Source organism: Pseudophryne corroboree, chromosome 10 (genome assembly GCF_028390025.1).
Source record: "Pseudophryne corroboree isolate aPseCor3 chromosome 10, aPseCor3.hap2, whole genome shotgun sequence".
Taxonomy (NCBI): domain Eukaryota; kingdom Metazoa; phylum Chordata; class Amphibia; order Anura; family Myobatrachidae; genus Pseudophryne; species Pseudophryne corroboree.
Window position 1 is genome coordinate 299,999,290 of NC_086453.1, and position 15,740 is coordinate 300,015,029.

The 15,740-nt window shown below is 46.7% G+C and overlaps 1 protein-coding gene across 3 annotated transcripts in view; it reads left to right on the forward strand.

Annotated features, from left to right (window-relative positions):
* The window catches only part of GPR153 (G protein-coupled receptor 153), a 101,647-nt gene that overhangs the window by 71,513 nt on the left and 14,394 nt on the right, over positions 1–15,740 (forward strand). The gene's annotated exons all lie outside the window — the stretch shown is intronic.

Below are 15,740 nucleotides of genomic sequence, written 5' to 3' on the forward strand. Positions count from 1 at the left end.
TTTGTGGTTTTATGCTAACACCGCTACAAAGTCCTACCCTGGTGCTGCAGTGTAACATTAATAGTGTTCCCCCTATGAATTTCTGTGGGCATGGCGCAGGTCTGTGGAGGCACTTTTTGCCCTTAGAAAGTCGGGCAGGGTGCGGTGCCCTGCTAAAACAGCCTAGTGTGAACACTAATTAACCTGCAGCACCCAGCTCCTGTCACTGAGAAGTAAGGAACCGACAGTGCTGGGGGAGTGAGCTAATTGGGGGCTACCCCCACGAAGCCACGCGTACTTTAGTGTTGTCAGCGAGGCTCCCATGAGGCCATACCCCCTTTATTAGAAGCCACACACCTTGCCACACTCCGAGTGTACCAATCCTGGTGCCGCCACTGCCTGGCGTAGATCCGTGCACACAAATGTGCAAGGATTGAGATGCCCACTGAGATGCAGAAATACCACCTGGTGTGTCTTTAGATTGCACCATCAAAACTTGCACCAGACCTGTGGCAGTTTGTCTGTATATGGCCTCCTATGTAAGTGATTCAGCATCTCTGTACGCAACCACTATCCACGCCTCGCCTCCAACACTCCTGTAAGATGAGTCTTTTAAACCACACCCTATTACTTCCCAATCACCATCCAGGAACGCCCCTCACGCCTGAGAAACGCTGCTTATGTATGGAAAACCAGACAATGAACGCACGTTAGTCCATAATCAACCTTGTGAGTAACATGGTCGCGCAGCATGGCCACCGGAAGTAAGATGCTGGAGACAGCAAAACTGCATACAGGATCGCAGTCACATGCTGTGACGCCCCCGAAACGGTCGCATCATGCCTGTGTCTGAGTCGTCACTCCCCTGTTACCTCCCACAGATGTCTGTCACTCAAGACCATCGCAGCACATGCGCATTGCTCCTTATACACATGCGCATTGCTCCTTATACACATGCACATTGCTCCTTATACACATGCGCAGTGCTCCTTATACATATGCGCATTGCTCCCTATACATATGTGCATTGCTCCTTATACACATGCGCATTGCATCTTATACACATGCGCATTGCTCCTTATACACATGTGCATTGCTCCTTATACACATGCGCATTGCTTCTTATACACATACGCATTGCTCCTTATACACATGCGCATTGCTCCTTATACACATGCGCATTGCTCCTTATACACATGCGCATTGCTCCTTATACACATGCGCATTGCTCCTTATACATATGAGCATTGCTCCTTATACACATGCGCATTGCTCCTTATACATATGCGCATTGCTTCTTAAACACATGCGCATTGCTCCTTATACATATGAGCATTGCTCCTTATACACATGCGCATTGCTCCTTATACACATGCGCATTGCTCCTTATACACATACGCATTGCTCCTCATACACATGCGCATTGCTCCTTATACACATACGCATTGCTCCTCATACACATGCGCATTGCTCCTTATACACATGCGCATTGCTCCTTATACATATGAGTATTGCGAGTCCTTATACACATGCGCATTGCTCCTTATACATATGCGCATTGCTCCTTATACACATGCACATTGCTCCTTATACACATGCGCATTGCTCCTTATACACATGCGCATTGCTCCTTATACATATGCGCATTGCTCCTTATACATATGAGTATTGCTCCTTATACACATGCGCATTGCTCCTTATACATATGCGCATTGCTTCTTAAACACATGCGCATTGCTCCTTATACATATGAGCATTGCTCCTTATACACATGTGCATTGCTCCTTATACACATGTGCATTGCTCCTTATACACATGCGCATTGCTCCTTATACACATGCGCATTGCTCCTTATACACATGCATATTGCTCCTTATACACATGCGCATTGCTCCTTATACACATGCGCATTGCTCCTCATACACATGCGCATTGCTCCTCATACATATGTACATTGCTTCTTATACACATGCGCATTGCTCCTTATACACATGCATATTGCTCCTTATACACATGCGCATTGCTCCTTATACACATGCGCATTGCTCCTCATACACATGCGCATTGCTCCTCATACACATGCGCATTGCTCCTCATACACATGCGCATTGCTCCTTATACACATACGCATTGCTCCTCATACACATGTGCATTGCTCCTTACACACATACGCATTGCTCCTCATACACATGCGCATTGCTCCTTATACACATACGCATTGCTCCTTATACACATGCACATTGCTCCTTATACACATACGCATTGCTCCTTATACACATACGCATTGCTCCTTATACACATACGCATTGCTCCTTATACACATACGCATTGCTCCTTATACACATGTGCATTGCTCCTTATACACATGCGCATTGCTCCTTATAGACATACACATTGCTCCTTATACACATGCGCATTGCTCCTTATACACATGTGCATTGCTCCTTATACACATACACATTGCACCTTATACACAGCACAGTGGAAGAAGATTGCTGCACTGCATACAACATCGACATTACGTCCATATCAGAACCAGGCCCCATGTTCATTACTTACACACAGGAACATTACTTCCACTCAGACGGGTGGTATTCATGTGACCGCCGGTCAGCTGACCGACAGTCACATGACCTCCTCCACCAGCCCGACGGGTCACTGTCCAGATGGTCGGCATGCCGACCAACAGGGACTATTTCCACTCGTGGGTGTCCCGACACCCATAGAGTGGGAATAGAACCCGTGGCGACCGCAGGGTGCCACCGAGCCCGCAGCGTGGCGAGCGCAGCGAGCCCGCAAGGGTCTTGCTGCACTCGCTCCTCCGCGCCGGGATCCCGGCGTCGGTAAGCTGACCGGCGGTCAGGAGACAGCCGGTCAGCCGTACTACACCCCACTCAGACCCCTCCCCAGCCTCTCTACACTAACTTATCACATTTCCAGCCACAGAGCTTCCCCTTGTTGAACTGTTCTTGAAAAGTTGGGACTGTTGTGAGCTGTGGTGGACCCATCACTGCCCCATAATGACGACCGACATATCCAGTCTAACAATCAATTAGGAACTAGTTACATGACTGAGGCATTATGTGCCTCGCGTCTCATTGATGTTATTACCATAGAGTGTAAGCTCCTCTGGGGCAGAGACTGATGTGAATGGCTGAATATCCTCTGTAAAGCGCTGCGGAATATGCGCTATATAAACAACTGGTAATAAATAAATAGATAATAAATAAACAGTAAGGAAAGATAAGGCTGAGGGTGGATGGAGCAGAACTGCAGCGTGCAACATTGTTGGTTATTTATAGGCTTCTCTGAACTACAGCGAATAAGAACCCCCTGTGCTAGCATGTGCTGTCTTATATTAGAAAGGCTTGGTTGGCACCTATCTTGATTTTCAGCCTCCTCTTTCTAAGGGTAAATTATACATGTCCTGTGCCAAAGAAATCACTTTTTAGGGTTGCAACTAAGAATGTAATTAACCTATTTTCATTCTGCGCTGACATGTCTCCCACTGTCATCACACAGTTCCCTTCAGGAATACTCTGGCATCCAGTCACTGACTGATTATCATTAGAGATTCTTGACAAACGTTCCGTATAAATATGTTTTTTAAAGTTGACATGGTAACGGCTTCATTACTATTTGATTATATTTAGGTGGACCCATTATATTCATCATAGAAAATCACATTGCAAAGTCTTTTACAGTTGCAAGAGCGATCTTTGATCTGGTTCAGAGATGTACGCGAATGCTGTCGCAGCTGCCACTTTGCACGCAGCGGCCGTGGGAAAATATGTAAATGGCGCAGCTGCTAGGCATTGTATAGCGAGGACACTAACCGGCGGCCGTTGGGAGTGGGACTCGTTTAGAGTGTCTTTCTGCTAGTGCATACAAGGGGTTACTCAGGTGCGGTCTTTCCTGCGGGTTATTCAGGTTTGGTCTTTCCTGCGGGTTATTCAGGTGCGGTCTTTCCTGCGGGTTATTCAGGTGCGGTCTTTCCTGCGGGTTATTCAGGTGTGGTCTTTCCTGCGGGTTATTCAGGTGCGGTCTTTCCTGCAGGTTATTCAGGTGCAGTCTTTCCTGAGGGTTATTCAGGTGTGGTCTTTCCTGCGGGTTATTCAAGTTAGAGATGAGCGGATTCGGTTTTACTCGGTTCTCAAAACCGAATCTTATTGGCTCACGGATGTCACGTGTTTTGGATAGCCAATAAGATTCGGTTTTGAGAACCGAGTAAAACCGAGTAAAACCGAATCCGCTCATCTCTAATTCAAGTGCGGTCTTTCTTGCGCTATCATATGCAAAGTACCGATGTTTGTTAGCCTCCTTCGATCCCTGGCGGTTTCTGAATCACAACTCGCCGTGGCGTGTTCTATTTGTCAGCGGTTTCTATTAAAACCCAGCAAAATAGAACCTAAACCACAGACCAGCATTGCACAGGTCACTAGACATAAATATTTAAAGACTTTAAAATAAAAAAATTAAAAAAATTAAAAAAGCATGGGGTCACCTTGCCCCCTTCCAAGTCAGTAACCTGCCATAGCGTTAACTAGCCCCAAACTGGTCAGCCCAGCGCTGGAATCCTCAAAGAGTCGCCCCCAGGAAAAAATGGTGACTTCCCTCCCTGACAGGTGAGTGCATGGTTAATGTTTAACAAATAGTTAATAATATTGTTCTTTACAGGTGGCCTACAAGTTCCAGTAAGCCAGCCCCGGCATGAGAGCACTTGTAGAACTACAGGTGCAATTATACCCAGATATAAAGGGCTTGCTGCTACTTGTAGTTTGCCTGTGAAACCCCCCCCCCCCCCCCGAAAAACACAGAATGTTTTATTAAAGTATTAAAATAAACTCTCCCCCCACACAGCCCTAGGGGGTAATTTAGACCTGATCACTCGCTAGCGGTTTTTTGCAGCGCTGCGATCAGGTCAGAACTGCGCATGTGTATGCACCGCAATGCGCAGGCGCGTCGCACAGGTACAAAGCGGATCGTTGCTGTGCGATGGGTTTTACGAAGAATCCATTCGCACAGCCGATCGCAAGGAGATTGACAGGAAGAAGGTGTTTGTGGATGTCAACTGACCGTTTTCAGGGAGTGGTTGGAAAAATGCAGGCGTGTCCAAGTGTTTGCAGGGCAGGTGTCTGACGTCAATTCCGGCCCCGCACAGGCTGAAGTGATTGCAGCGGCTGAGTAAGTTCTGGGCAACTCAGAGACTGCACAAAGTTTTCTTGTACCGCTCGGCTGCACATGCGATCGCACACTTGCACAGCTAAAATACACTCCCCGGTGGGTGGCGACTATGCGAACGCAGGACTGCAAAAAACAGCTAGCGAGCGATCAGGTCTGAATTACCCCCCTAGTTCATAACTTTAACGCACACAAAATATATGAAGCAGGTCTTCATTTTGAGTGAAAAATATACTTATGTGTAAAGTGTTTTGAGTCATATGGAAGAAAAGTGTTACAGCATGTTTTATTATTATTATTATTATTAGTAGTATTAGTATTATCTTATATTATATTACTATTACGTATTAATTAATTAATTACTAATACACTGCAAATACATCACCTGCAATGCAATAAGTTAATTAATAAAGGCATATGTTACATGGTGTGAGACAACATCCTATTCTATTGCCATGGCAACAGCCAAGCCCCCACTATATTGAGCAATCTTTACATCATTTACAGGATTCGTATCCGGTCTCTTGGTCAGCAGTAATCACGTCTAGGTTTATGAGGGTGACACCACAAAGTCGACATCACAGCGTGGACAAGATTTAAATTGTTGACAGGCAGCATGTCGACATCCTCAAACACAATTTTGATATATGAAATGTCGCCATTTCAAATGTCAACAGTTTCAGGATGCTGACAAGTAGGGTTAAGTGTCTCCGTGAGTGTTAGGCTGCAGGGGGAGGGGTTGGGTTAGGCTGCATGGGGAGTTAGGGTTAGGTTGCATTGGGGGGTTGGGTTAGGCTGCATGGGGAGTTAGGGTTAGGTTGCAAGGGGGGTTGGGTTAGGCTGCATGGGGAGTTAGGGTTAGATTGCATTAGAGGGTTGGGTTAGGCTGCATGAGGAGTTAGGGTTAGGTTGCATTGGGGGGTTGGGTTAGGCTGCATGAAAGGTTAGGGTTAGGTTGCAGGGGGAGGGGTTGGGTTAGGGTAGATGCTAGAATCAAGTGGGCTAAGGGACCTTTTCCGTAAGGGGGAGGAGTTACTACGCAAGGGGGAGGAGCTAGGCCAGCGGGATAGTTCCTCTACTATCCACGCCACCAACTATTACCTTTAGTAATTAGGTGGTGAGCGGAGCGAGCCACCGTGCCCGAAGCGTGGCGAGCAAAGCGAGCCCGCGAGGGTACTTTTCGGGTACCCTGTTCACCCGTAGCTCCTCCCCCTGGTGACGTAGCTCCTCCCCTCAATACGTCACAAGGTCCCTTCAGCCCCTCCGATATAGAACCAACCGTTGGGTTAGGCTGCATTGGGAGTTACGGTTAGGTTGCAGGGGGAGGGATGGGGTAAGCTGCATGGGGAGTTAGGGTTAGGTTGCAGTGGGAGTGGTTGGGTTAGGCTGCATGGGAAGTTATGGTTAGGTTGCAGGGGGGGTTAGGCTGCATGGGGAGTTAGGGTTAGGTTGCATGGGGAGTTAGGTTTCAGGGGGAGGGGTTGGGTTAGGCTGCATGGGGAGTTAGGGTTAGGTTGCAGGTGGAAGGGCTAGGTGTAGGCACCAGGAGAAGAGTTAGGATTAGGGATATTGAAGTAATACTTACCGGAAGCTGCATCATCGGAGGTTCACGTCGGAAGTGACTGTCACATGGCTGCTGGGACCTGGTAAAAGATGCTGGAGCTGACACTGCTGCCAGGAAAAGGTAAGAAGCTACCAGACTACCAGGGACAATCTGTCGACAGTTCATCATGGGGTCTATTTATAAAGCAGTGAAAAGTGTGGAAAAGTGAGCCAGTGGACAAGTTGCCCATGGCAACCAATCAGCAATGAAGTAACATTTATAATTTGCATACTATACAATTGTACGGAGCAGCTCATTGGTTGCCATGGGCAACTTCTCCACAGGGTCACTTCACTCTTTTCACTGCTTCATTAATAGACCCCCATGTCTTTATAGCACCCAGATAGATATGATGAATGTCAACATGGCCACTGTAGATATGCTTAGCATGCCGACATGCTGCATGTCAGCAATGTGGCCCTGTCAAGATTCTCATGTCGAACTGATGATTGCCAACGAGTCATAGCACACCCCTCACACTCATATAGTGGAAGAATAATCAAACCTAAAGAGGACAATTAGAGGTGTTGCCCATGGCACTCAATCAGATTCATTTATCCAGGCCTATCAAGAAAATGTTAGCTAAAACCTGATTGGCTGCCAGGCATAACACCTCCTCTTGTCCTCTAGATGGTTTGATAACCCTCCCCCCCCCCCATATACTGTTATGGCAGCTCACGCTCTGTAGAACCATACAGCCCTTTGTTAGGTGGCAAGTCACATGGGTTATTCTTAACTCTTGTCCTTCTCCTGTTGTCCCAGTTGACCAACACTGTATAAGGATAACTTTCTTCTTAGTAAACGGGATAGACCTGAACAACACTTGACAAGGGATTACAGCACAATAGGTTTTATCGGATTTTAGGGAAACCCGGTTAAAGTCCAGATTAACCTGTCAGTGTCATGTGATGTTTCTTTACGGTTTGTGACCGCGGCTCAGGCTCGCTAATCTTTCCCTAAATGCTCTGATGAAATCAGCCGTGTGGCACAGCCTGTCTCTAATTCTGCCAGCTGCTTTGTTTGGATTATGAGTGATTCAGAAGCCTTGTCAGTCATTTGCGTCTTGGCATCTGGAACATCGATTTACAGGATGGATATTAACAATAATATTTACCAAAATCATTTGCTTGAACGTGTCACATGCATTCCGTACGGTAAGATCAGCCTGTCGCTTCCAGACAGCAAACAGGGCGCATCATTGCTGTTGGCAGATGTGCTTTTGGAACTTTGCAGCGATTGATGTACCCCCAGACAGCTGCTTGTCCAAAATTTGCAAATACATTTTAGGCCATCCACAAAAAACAGAATGTGAATGTGACTGTGTACTGGCAAGCTGTGATGTTTATACTTACCTACATTTTCTGACACTAGGCAAATGTGTGTGCGTGTGTGTGTGTGTGTGTGCGTGTGTGGCGGATCACACGATTCATGACACCATGGCTCTGCCCCTTTGCAAAATGCTGTAGTGTGCTGCGTCTCGCCATTGGCTCAGGGCTGTGTCATCATCCCTGCTTCTCTGGTGGGTGGTCCGGGACTCGGGGCACAAATAGTATATTGCAGAATTGTACATAGTGGGTTCAAGTCTCACTGCAACACAATTCCTGCACTCCCCAACTGAACTAGGGATTGGCCATTTGCTGATTAATTAATCAATGTTTTTTTTACCATTGTGGATTATTGATGGTTAAACCATTATTGGTAAAGTGTGCACATGTGAAACAGAACTGGTACTATGGCCACGCATGCTTAGTACTATTTACCATTGAGAGGAAACTATCCATAGTTCTGAACCATCGATGGTTGATGGCAATCCCCAACTCTGGGATCTCACAGAGGGATACATGTCATTCCTCCCTTTCACCATTCCATGCTCCTGTTGTACTATGAAGGGCCATCCAGTCTCTGACAGCGTTGGTACTGTATATAATGTATGAATGTAGGATACATGAAAATGGCACCATGCAGTAATCCGTGCATAGGGAAGACAACAGACTGGCGAATACTCCTTCAGTTTCACATTGGCAGCTTCATTGCCAGTCACATAACATAGGCCCATTGCACTTCTTCAGAATTCACCCTCCACCACCGAATGATTGGTATTATACTGCTCAGCCCTTTCCAGCACACTCTGTCAGTGCCATAGACTCCTACCTCTGCTGGTGGTAAGTGGTAAGACTTACTATGGCATGATAATTCTCTCACAATCCCATAACTTGGGGACATATGCTAGTGGGACATAAGTGACATCACTGTGTGAAGGGTACAACATTATTGGGGAGGGGATATCCAGGGTCGGAAAAGGGGTCTATGTACTAAGCCTTGGAGAGAAATAAAGTACCAGCAATAATTTCGTAACTGCCATGTTACAGGCTGTGTTTGACAGGAACTGGTTGGTTGGTTCTTTATCTCAATCCACTTCAGTTCTCTCCAAGGTTTAGTACATAGACTGCTATATATGACAAAGAAACTACCCTGTGCGTTTGCACCTAGCCTGCATAGAGGATTAATATAGAACATGGGCCCTCATTCCGAGTTGTTCGCTCGTTATTTTTTTCTCGCAACGGAGCGATTAGTCGCTAATTGCGCATGCGCAATGTCCGCAGTGCGACTGCGCCAAGTACATTTGCTATGCAGTTAGGAATTTTACTCACGGCATTACGAGGTTTTTTCTTCGTTCTGGTGATCGGAGTGTGATTGACAGGAAGTGGGTGTTTCTGGGCGGAAACTGGCCGTTTTATGGGTGTGTGTGAAAAAACGCTACCGTTTCTGGGCAAAACGCGGGAGTGGCTGGAAAAACGGAGGAGTGTCTGGGCGAACGCTGGGTGTGTTTGTGACGTCAAACCAGGAACGAAACTGACTGAACTGATCGCACTGGCAGAGTAAGTATCGAGCTACTCAGAAACTGCACAGAGAGGTCTTTTCGCAATTTTGCGAATCTTTCGTTTGCAATTTTGATAAACTAAGATTCACTCCCAGTAGGCGGCGGCTTAGCGTGTGCAAAGCTGCTAAAAGCAGCTTGCGAGCGAACAACTCGGAATGACCCCCATAGACTGCTATATATGACAAAGAAACTACCCTGTGCGTTTGCACCTAGCCTGCATAGAGGATTAATATAGAACATTGTCTCTGCCTGGATAACCCCTGTTCCCCTATTTCCCAAGTCTTTCCGCATCCCCTCCCCCTCGCCCTTCACCTGTGGCGCCAGCTTATTGCGTTGTTGTCAGGTATGTTACAGATGTGTAATAGGCTGCGGATATGTTATATGGTGTCTCTTTCTTTCATTACATGTATTGATTGAACTTCTTGCTGACATTAAAAGTAATGGGCAGCCCATATGACGGTTAGGGGGCTGCTCATCACTAGCCCTGAAGTGTATCGGGGCATGCGGTCAGCATCTCGGTGGTTAGGATGCTGGTGGTCATGTGGCCGACGCCGTAATACCGACACAACTCGGAATCCTGGAACTGACTGCTGACTGCAGACATCCTGAAAGTATCGGGGTTAGGGTCCGGGGTGGGGTCTTGGGGTTTAGGGTTAGGTACTAGAGGGGGGCTTAGCCATAGCTGCCATCCCCTGAGTCTTGGCCCTAGCCCCCACACCCTGTGACTTAGCCCTAGCTGCCACTCCCACTAGCTTAGCCCTAGTCACCACCCCAGGAGGGTTAGGGTAGGGGACAGGGGAGGGGTAAAATAATTACCCCATCCCCAGTCAGAATTCTAATTGTCGGGATACCGGTGACGGTCATGTGACCGCCAGCATCCCGACTGCTCCCGTATCACACCCGTATCAGGTTACCCGTCGCTGTCCTCCCTGAAATGTGGCTGTAAATCCATGTCATCTATTGTGTAACGGATAACTTTGCAAACATTTGTAGCAACTGTGTTTTGCTCCCGCAGGCCTGGTACGTGATATTCAGCCTTTAAGGGAAACAAACTGACCTTAATAGTATCTGGATTGAAGATAGACAGTAAATAGTCAGACAATAGGTCGACAGGTTCAAAAGGTCAACATGCAAATTGTTGACACAGAAAGGTCGACCCATGTATTCCGTAATTTTTCATGATTTTTAGGGTTAGTGTTTAGCACTTTGGTAGGACTAGGATTAGGCTGACATAGGGGACGGTCGGGGTTAGGCACTTAGTGGAGGGTTAGAGGTAGGCTGCGGAAGGGGACAGTTAGGGTTAGGCACAAGGGGGACGGTTAGGTTTAGGGTTAGGATCATGGTCAAAATAACAAACAAAAATATGTGTCAACCTTTTCTGTGTCAACCTTTTGACCCCGTCGACCATTTAACTGTGGATCTTTTGATCCTGTTGATCATCTGACTATCTACAGTATATAGTGTTGATCTTTCAAGCCACACCCACACTCGAATCTCAAAAGAAGTATTCAATATTTTAATGCAGGAACTTGGCTGGATAGAATTAATTTTTATCTCGCCATCCTTCTCCATGCTAAAGGTGTAGCGAGGGTAACGTTCACCTGAACACATCCCTGAAAGTGCCGACTGCCTGCGCCTGGCGCGGCTGCTATAAGTGAAGTCTTCTCTTGATTGTGACATATCTATAGATAGAATTCGTATTTTGATGTTGGAAGAATGTAAAGGTGAAAAGTTCATCCATAACTTGGCTGCAGAGACGATTTCTGTGCTTCTACAGAGATGTTCTATTCACCGGCTCATTAATGAGGCACTGATTTGTGAAATGCCCGGGCTACTGTCTACCTCTGCCATTGAAGACTGTAACTCTGTCAGTGTATATAGTATACACCTTTTGCTGTTCCTAACAGGTGTCCTGTTCAGACATAAGCTCGGTTTGGAGAACAGCCATATTTTTTATTTCTTTTTATGGACTTGAAAGTGCTCTTGGATTTATTTTGAACATTCTCCGATCTTCATGATGAAGTTCATCACCATCTTTTTCCTTTCCCACTACTCAGTTGCCACGGACGTTGCTGAGCAGCTGAGTGGTAGTGCAAAGCAGTCATATGATTGTACATAAACAAACCATTCACGGGACGGCTGAACTTGATAGTAGTCTACCGAGTACACTAGGATGCTCCTGACTACTTTGCCAAAAATAGGTGCAGTCATGCTGTTCTTGTGTTAACAGCCTGCTGCTATAGACTTGGCTTACTTTCTTTGTCATTGCTAAGCCTAACCCTTGCACTGGACCTGTCTGATCTCTGGATGACTGCCTGCCCTGACCCGTGCTTTAACTACTTTCTGATCACTGCTTGCTCTGACCCTTGTATTGGACCTAACTACTCTTTGGATTGTTGCCTGCCCTGACCTTTTAATTGGACTTTGACAATTCCTTGAAGGCTGCCTGACTTGCATACAGACATAGCACAAGACCTGTGTGAGTACTATACCCGTGTTTCCTGTCCACAGTGCAGTACCATTTAACTGGTGTCTCCTATATAACTAGCAGTAGGGTGGCTCTGGAATAAGCATCTACTATGTGTCTACTTACACTTGGGGTACACCGAATAGTGATGAGCACCTTACACCACGGAAAAGACAGCTGCCAAAGGCGAAACAACAAATAGCATAATTCTAAGGGTTGATTTCCATTACAATGTATAACTTGTTCTTGTTTGGAAATGCACTAACCAGTTGTTGGACCTCTCACAGATACCGTACATGGGCCCTCATTCCGAGTTGTTCGCTCGTTCTTTTTCATCGCATCGCAGTGAAAATCCGCTTAGTACGCATGCGCAAAGTTCGCACTGCGACTGCGCCAAGTAACTTTACTATGAAGAAAGTATTTTTACTCACGGCTTTTTCTTCGCTCCGGCGATCGTAATGTGATTGACAGGAAATGGGTGTTACTGGGCGGAAACACGGCGTTTCAGGGGCGTGTGGCTGAAAACGCTACCGTTTCCGGAAAAAACGCAGGAGTGGCCGGGGAAACGGTGGGAGTGCCTGGGCGAACGCTGGGTGTGTTTGTGACGTCAACCAGGAACGACAAGCACTGAACTGATCGCACAGGCAGAGTAAGTCTGGAGCTACTCTGAAACTGCTAAGTAGTTAGTAATCGCAATATTGCGAATACATCGGTCGCAATTTTAAGAAGCTAAGATTCACTCCCAGTAGGCGGCGGCTTAGCGTGAGCAACTCTGCTAAATTCGCCTTGCGACCGATCAACTCGGAATGAGGGCCATGGGCTTCTTTTGAACTTTAATTGTACATAGCCTGACTGGAGCATAAAGGGCCTAGCAGGAGAATGTAGTTATAGGGTTCAGTGCTTTCCCTGCCGCCGCCCCCACGAACGCCTCTGCCTGATGAGGATGCGCATGCGCCCGCATCCTCTTAGCAATATTTGCGGTTGGATCACGTATTGCGATCCAACCTGAATTAGGCCCTTATTCAGGTTCAGTTGCAAGATCGCAAATCTTCCGATTATAGGACGACTGTGCATGTGCTACGTCTGCATCATTCGTGCGCGAAAGCTGCAGTGCGATCGCAGGCTCAGCAAAGTGTGATCTCACAGCGTTTGCCAGGTAGTGATCGTTTGTGACAGGTTACACGGTGTTTGTGGGGAGTGGTTGGGAAAACGCAGGCGGATCATGGCCGTTTTCGGGGCGTGTATCTGACATCAGTTCCAATGGATTGTGACTAAAAACACAATGCCGGTGCGACTGCATTCTCATTCTGAGTAGTCCTGGCTCATCCGCAACTGTCGATGGAGCGCGATTTCTGCGTATGCATCGCATTTATGCGGTGGGCGTCTTTTTCCTTTCTGGGCGGCTCTTCACATGCGGTTTTTTAGCAGAAACAGGATTGAGAAAATTGCTATTTCTGTCTCAACAGCGATCCAACCCGAATGAGGTCTATAGTCATGAGTCTCCCAGAATTTACGGGAGACTCATGACGTCGGAGGAGTTCTCCTGGATCTCGATAAAGTATTAACCTTCCCGGTTCCTGCCTATTACTCCCATGAAGTGAGCTGGGCGAGGTTGTGGTGACGCGTAGTGACTCCCATGGTATTATGGGGCTAACTACAAAATTACAAGAATGATGCGGGCGCAGCACCCATCCTGCGCATGTGCCCGCAGTTTCTGAAGGGGTGGTGCAGAAAATGCGATCGCCTCTGCCTGTCAATCAGGCAGAGGCAGTCGCAGGGCTTGGGGGGGGGCAGCAACGCTCCGTTTCCCAGGTGCAGACGGTGCGAAGCAGAGGCAGGCAAACGGGGGGGAGGTGGGGTGCGGCGCGAATGGCGGCATGGAGGGGGCGTGATCACAGCGGCTGCGTGATGTCACACGCAGCCGCCGCGATCGAAAACATGGCGCCGGGCCTTCTGCGGTCGCAGCTAAGCTTAATTTCTGCTGACAAGCAGAAATTGCGATGCGATCGGAATTTCTGCTTGTTGAAGGGAGGGAAGCGGCGGTCAGCATGCTGGGCGGTCTTGCCCTGCGATGGGCGGCCCACAGCATGCGAACAGAAGGATTGCAAATTCTGATAATTAGCAGAATTTACAATCCTTACTGAATTAGACCCTATGGGGGTAATTCCAAGTTGATCGCAGCAGGAAATTTTTTAGCAGTTGGGCAAAACCATGTGCACTGCAGGGGAGGCAGATATAACATGTGCAGAGAGAGTTAGATTTGGGTGGGTTATTTTGTTTCTGTGCAGGGTAAATACTGGCTGCTTTATTTTTACACTGCAATTTAGATTGCAGATTGAACTCACCACACCCAAATCTATCTCTCTCTGCACATGTTATATCTGCACCCCCTGCAGTGCACATGGTTTTGCCCAACTGCTAAAAAATTTCCTGCTGCGATCAACTTGGAATTACCCCCTATGTCTTTATAATCGATGTCTGTTTTTATGTGCCCATTTATACTGTAGCTGCCACATTTGACTTTGTTGTTTCCAATAGTAGGTTATATTCTCTGTTATCAGACCTATTATATTCTACAATAGTCCTAGTACCCTTTATTTGTACTAAAATACTACCAATATTATATATGGAGCTGTGGACAGGAAAACCATTCCGTGCTGGTATAGGCAGGTAGTAGGATCCTTCTGCTCCAGCTGTGATAGGCTGCTGACGCTTTCTGCATTCAGATGTGTGATTCGTACCAGCAGCTCTTCTCTATACGGCAGCTTTTCTTTTAGGTTTCGGATGCTGTAATAAAACATGGGAAGTGCTCCGTTACATGTTTCTTGAGAGATGTTTTTAATGGTTCCTCCCAACTCCATCCCTGCAAATAAGTCTGCATTTTATGTTATGTTTGTTCTTCCCCCGTGGTGCTGTTAGGTCTTTAACTTATGTTTTAAAATCTTGTTTTACTATGATGTTCGTAATAAAAAAAGCTAATTAACAGTATATCTTACTTTTACAGAATAAAATACTATTCGGTGCACACAGAAAAGGCAAGGCTGCCCTCTACTGTCTGCATGTAGCATTGCACCACAATTTCTATTTTCATTATTAGAAAATGACAAAGTGATTCCAAATCTTACAGATTCATATTTCTACTAGACATTAATTTCCGAAACGACAAAAAAAGTGGCCGCTCTGCCGAGCGATCTTAGGGGGTAATTCTGAGTTGATCGCAGCAGGAATTTTGTTAGCAGTTGGGCAAAACCATGTGCACTGCAGGGGAGGCAGATTTAACATGTGCAGAGAAAGTTAGATTAGGGTGGGTTATTTTGTTTCTGTGCAGGGTAAATACTGGCTGCTTTGTTTTTACACTGCAATTTAGATTGCAGCTTGAACACACCCCACCCAAATCTAACTCTCTCTGCACATGTTATATCTGACTCCCCTGCAGTGCACATGGGCCCTCATTCCGAGTTGATCGGTCGCAAGGCGAATTTAGCAGAGTTACACACGCTAAGCCGCCGCCTACTGGGAGTGAATCTTAGCTTCTTAAAATTGCGACCGATGTATTCGCAATATTGCGATTACTAACTACTTAGCAGTTTCAGAGTAGCTCCAGACTTACTCTGCCTGTGCGATCATTT